The sequence below is a fragment of the Haemaphysalis longicornis genome, unplaced genomic scaffold, assembly GCF_048455015.1.
Source record: "Haemaphysalis longicornis isolate Haplotype H1 unplaced genomic scaffold, Haemaphysalis longicornis Haplotype H1 scaffold_11, whole genome shotgun sequence".
NCBI lineage: Eukaryota > Metazoa > Arthropoda > Arachnida > Ixodida > Ixodidae > Haemaphysalis > Haemaphysalis longicornis.
In genome coordinates this window covers 65,610,893-65,616,892 of record NW_027526214.1, presented here as the reverse complement: position 1 = coordinate 65,616,892, position 6,000 = coordinate 65,610,893, and positions in this window count along the sequence as shown.

The window sequence follows — 6,000 nt, the reverse complement described above, 5'->3', positions numbered from 1 at the left end:
TGTGGCACTCTAACCATATGACCGCGAACACTAGCGCTCAGTAAATGAAGGTATGACTGTTGAAAGTAAATTATTTCTTACACTGACACCATAATAATGGAGTGCACACTTCTCCAATTACGATAAAGAAGGTATAAAAAGGTAACAATTCGGTCGCAAACTTTATTTTACGCGTGGATGAGGTTGAGAAGATGTTTCATATCCAACCATAGGCGCGAGCACCTGCAGCGGCTGGTAGTCGATATGCCTTATTGAGAACATGGTACTTCAACGTGGAAATCACGAAAGACAATGTTTGCAGGATACGTGTACTTCTTGGTTGTGCTCATCACCAGCAAATAAAAATGCGGGCTCTAAAAGAAAAAAAAACATAATTTGGTGGCATTTCTTTCAGTGTACAGGTTCTGCAACCTGTAAGAAGAGTAACCTCAGCGCAACTCTGCAGTTAAGATGCAGGGTATACAGCAAAAATAGTGTGAAAGTCTCGCAGTTAGAGTTGATAAATCTAATCCTGTTAATCTCTGCTAACTTTTAAATACTGTTGAAGAAAGTACGAAGGTTTTTTCTTTCCCCACAAATGAACAGACAAAGATGCCCTAGTTAGGAAGAAAAACTGCAAACAGTGTGCAATTAATTTTGCAAAAACCGTGTAAACAAACTTCGCTTTTTTTCGCCATACAAACTTGTAGGAGCTGCCGATAAACGCGCTTTTAGGAGCGGGTTGTATTATTCGCAGACACTAAAACTCTACAAAGATTGTTTCAATTCTTGTTCTCAATTATACCAATCCCATGCTCAAAAGCTTTCCCCTAAAGCTTGGATTTTTTTATTGACCAAAACATAATTCTCACATACAAGCGACATGGATGTCTTTCTTTGTGGACGACTGTGGGGGCGTGTTTCTTAGACGAACCAAAGTGCAAATCTTAGAGAAAAGCTCTAGTTTCACATGTTGAATTTCAGGACAACCAGCAGGTCTCAATTACACACATAAAAATTTCCTTCAAAAGGGATTGGTAGTGTGGTAAATTCAGCGTTTATTGTTTTATGATTTCGTAGTAGACCTATTATATGCCCCTTACAAATACTTTTATGCCCTTCGGAGCAGGAACTAGTGCGCCTGGTTTGGTACTGGTTATTTTCACCCAGAAGGTAACAGAACCTTAATATGCATGTCCTCTTTAGTTTTTTATATTACAGCAGTGCAACTATTTTGAAAAGTATTCGTACATGCTTATTGTTTGTGATCTCGCCGTTTGCTGGGCGGAACGGGACCTCGAGCAGGAAGATCAACGATAGGTCGTGCATCTTAAGAACGTTGGTTTGGGTCCTACAGTGTAACCTCTTGGTAGGAGTTGCTCAAAGAAGTCATTACTTGCAATTTCGCCTCGTTATATCTGGTGAACTTTATTACAAAAAACATTTCCTTTGCTGCGTGTGACGGCGAAGGCATTACAGCCGTTTGTAAGTCCAGCACGAGCCAGAGAGTCGTTCATCCCGAATTCAGCATACTTGGTACACCTCCAGCGGGCATATCGGCTAGTACGGAAACCCGAACCGGTCCGCGCGGTCAAACATTCTTACCGCTGGGTATTCACACATGGGCACACGCGGTTGTATTTTCTCGGGCACATTTACAAGAATATTGTTACGTGGCGGTAGGAAGGATGACATGAACCATGGTCGATGCAGAAGCGATCTATTTACAGAAAGAGATGCAAGATATTTACAATTCGGCCATCACAGCACGAGCGATAACCCCACGCCAACCATCTTCGTCTTCGTCGGTGTAAGATGCCCATCGCACTAGGCTGCACAGTCCACTTCCTCGTCTTCTCGTTACATATCCCCCCGCCATCCAAAACGACCGTCCCAGTCAAGGTCACAGTCAATAAACCTGTGCGGTCAAGATGAAATGAACATAAACAGTAAAGTCCTTGCCGCCACTCCACACGCTGATCGGTTCATGAAGATGGGCCCCAGAACAGCGATGCCGCCGAGGCCACGAAGGAACCTCAAGCTCTTGGAATCGCGCCGGAGAACTGGGCAGGGGAATGTCGTCGGCTTCTGGTCTCGTCGCGCCTAGTCAGGTCGTCTGGTCTCGTCGGATCACGGGCAGGGGACAACGGGCTGGGGCATGCGCAGGCGAATGGCTCACAGGGGCTGGGGCGGACCGACGTGATCATTGATGCTTGAGGTGGTCGCTTCAGAAACCGAGACGGGCGTAGCTGAAGGTCTACGAAGGGGATCAGAACCGCAACCTCCACCAAAACATGTTACGTGGCGGTAGGACGGATGGCGTGAACCATGGTCGATGCTGAAGCGATCTATTTACAGAAAGACGTGCAAGCTATTTACAATTCGGGATTCACAGCACGAGCGATAACCCCACGTTGTTGTTGTAAACTTTATTAGAAAGGAAGGCCAAAGGCCAGGTGGTGCGGGGGGAAGGAAAGGGAGGACAGAGTACTGTTCTTATGATGCCGGCTTCAAGGGTTCTCTTCAGAAGTCGTGCAGACCACTGCTAAATTGCCCGTACTGGGCCACTTTTTGTGGCATAAATGGCGCTTTTGAAGAGTGTGTCGTGTGAGAGGGATGTGGGTCGATGTAGGTTGAGGTGTCGGGGTGTGGGGGAGTGAATGTACGATATCGAGAAAACTTGGGGCAGTGCCAGTCGAGATGATGACGATCGGCTGCGATGGAGTGGTGGCAGTAGGGACATCGGGGGGCGTGCTGGGGATAATACCATTGTCGAATGGTCTCTGGTGCCGTACAGGTGTTGGTCAGGAACTTGTTCAAAAAGATCTCTTGTGCTCGGGTCAGGGTGGGGAAGGAGGTGAGGTGGCCTGAAGGGGTGAGTGACTTGAGGCGTTGTTGTTTTAGCTGCTTGAATCTACGGAGCCTGATTGCGGGAGCGAGAGTGGGGTCATCGTCAGGGCAGTTGGGCCAGTGGTGGTCCGAGAAGGGCGGCGCCGGGGGTCCATCGGAGGCTATTGTGAGAAGGGCCTCCTGTGCAGCCACGTGAGCTGCTTGGTTCCCAGGAGCGGCTGGTTCATGACCGGTGGTCCAGTCGATTCTGAATTGGCAGCCTGATGTTTGGAGCGCAGTGATTTGGTGAATAATGTGGTGGACAGAAGGGTGGGTGGACATGGGATGACAAAGTTCTTGGAGGGCTTCATATGAGTCTGTTAGGATGGGAAGGTTGGGGGGAATGGGGAGGTGGTAATCGTACACAAAGTAGTCGAGAGAATCGTGGAGAGCGATGAGCTCCGCGTCCGTTGAAGTAATATTGGGAATACTGTGATATTGCGCTCCCATGATGGATAAATTGTCCGGGCTGATCCATGCTATTCCGACGTGTGGGTTTATGTGGCTAGCGTCGGTGTAGACGTCAGTTTCACCCGGTCGTTTAGTTGAGGCGAGACGTCGGCAGCGTTGCTGTCGAAGCTCGGGCTTCTTGCGTGCGACGGGTTGAGAGGTGACGGATTGAGTGAAGTGGGGCCGCTGCCATGGGGGTATTGGGGCTGGAAAATTAGGTGGGGGAATATTGCTTCGTTGATCCCACGCGGTGAGGAGCTCGGCTAGGTGGGTGAGTTGTCGTTTAAAATTGCATTTATCTGTTTGTTCCTGAATGATGCGGTCGATTGGTGGGAGGGTCGCTGCTTCTTGGAGGTTTGCAATTTTTGTATGACGTGGGAGGCCAGTGATGGTGCGTAGGGCGCAATTGTGAAGAACTTCTTGCGTGCGACGTTGGGTGCAGTTGAGGTCATAATGTGTCCTTCAGTACGAAAGAATGCCCACCGCTACTGCTCTGCTGAGGGTGGTGATAGCCTTGTGTTTGGCTCCCCCATGTTTGTTTGAGAGCCGTCGGAGGGTGTGCTGTACGAAGTTCCATTTCTGCTTAAGGCGATTAAGCCATATGGTGGGGCTGTTTCTGGTTCCAATGTAGACTCCGAGGAGTTTAATTGTTTCCAGTCTGGCTGACACAGAAATGGAGGCGACACTGACTTGAGGTGGCACGTAATCGGTGGGGGGTTGACGACCGAAGATGGCGAGGAATTCTGTTTTGTGAGGTGCGAGGGACAGGCCAAGGTCGGGGAGGACCTTTTCGAGTCCCGTCACTGCGCACTGGAGGTCGGTAATCACGGCGTCTTGATTTGGATATTGGGCTGATTGGGTCCATATAGAAATATCATCGGCGTAGATAGTAAAGCGCGCTGTGGACTCAGTGGTGATCCGTCTTGCTATTCTGGTCATGGCTAAGTTAAAAAGAGTTGGGCCAAGTATGGAGCGTTGTGGTACACCCCTATCAAGGTAAAAGACTCGGGGAGACCAGCCGGGGTAGGTTCCGTGTAATTGAATGGGGCGAGCTTCAAGGAAGTTTCGGATCCAGGTTTGAGCTTTCTGGCTGGAAAATGCCTCAGCAAGTTCTTCAAGGATTGCTTGTTGGCTAACGCAGTCGAAGGCTTTCTGTAAGTCTAGTGCGAGAAGGTAGTCGGGGGGTTGTCGGGAGTATTTCTGGTTAATCACCCGTCTGAGGAGCCAGAGGCTGTCAGCGGTGCTGAGATTAGGGCGAAAACCTGTTTGTGAGGGCTGAAAATAGGGCCTTACGAATTCAAGATACTGGGTGATTCGGTTATGGATGAGCCGTCCTATTAGTTGGCAGATAACGGGAGTAAGGGATATCGGTCGGAGATGCGAGAAGTGGTCGGGGGTTTGTTGCTTCTTGTTTGCTTTCGGTACTGGAAATATAAGCGACAGTTTCAGGTGGTTGGGGATGAGTCCGGTTTCCCACGAGTGATTGAGCTGTTCGAGGAGGCGTAGCTGGGCTGGTTCAGGTAGATTGCGTAGGTGAATCCGTTGAATTCCATCGTCGCCAGGGGCGGATTTGGCCCTTCCTTGACGGAGCGCTGTAGTGAGTTCAGCAAACGAGAATGGGCTTTCAAGTTGAGGCACTGGGTCGTGTATAGTAATATTTGGTAATTGTTGCGGAGGAGTAAGTGAAGCGTGAGGAAAGAAGCTGAGGAAAGAAGGGAAGAAAGAAGAAAGCGTGAGGAAAGAAGGGAGTAGTTTTTGCTGGTGAGCATTAGAGTTCCACTATTGGTGTGCGGCTGCGTTTTTTGTCTCTAAGGCTGCGATGAAGTTTCCACAAAGAACCGAGTCCAGGGAGTCTGCCGAGGTCGTTGCATAATGCCGCCCAGTTGTCGGCGGCCAGTTGTTTTTGGTAAGCCGTGATCGTTCTGTATTGGTCACGCATGCGACATAGAAGGAAATGTCTTCTGCCGGAAGTACGATAGAGTTGCGTGAGGTACTCCATGCGCTTCCATAAGTTGGCCAAGTGGTTGTCAAAAGGAGGGGAAGTTTCGTCGCAAGTTAAGGTCTCTGCTGAGGCAAAGTACGAGTTCCTAAATATGCCAGTCATTTCCTCCAGTGAGGTCGGGGGATCGTATTGTAGAAGCTTCTATCGGAAAGTGGCCCAGTTCAAATGAAAGCGAGTAGTCTGACGGTCTCGTATGCGTTTTCCTCGAAGAGTTATGAGTATAGGAAGGTGATCACTACCCCAAGTAGTGGAGTAGGGGGCCCAGGTTTTCACAAGGCCCGGGGAAGCCCATGTTAAGTCAGGGGTGGTGTTGGTATGATTGGGATGGAGGGCGATCCGAGTAAAATAGGTGGTATCATTTTTAAGATGAACGTTGGCCACTTCGGTAGAGTCGAGGAGGTAATTTGCACTACCGGAGTTGGTGGGATAGCCCCAGGTAGTGTGGGGGGCGTTAAAATCACCTCCGATGAAAATGGGGGTGGAAGGGTATTCATTTCTGATATGTTGGAGCCATGAGAAAGCATCTGAGCATGTTTGATATCTGGGTCGGTAGTAGGCAGAGACCAGGATGAGCTTCTTGGCCCTGGGAGGATGGGCGATGATTGCGACGACTTCGTAGAGGGGGAGGAAGAAAGCGGCAAAGGCAACTGAGTAGCTGGGACGGAGGAGTCTAGCAGGAT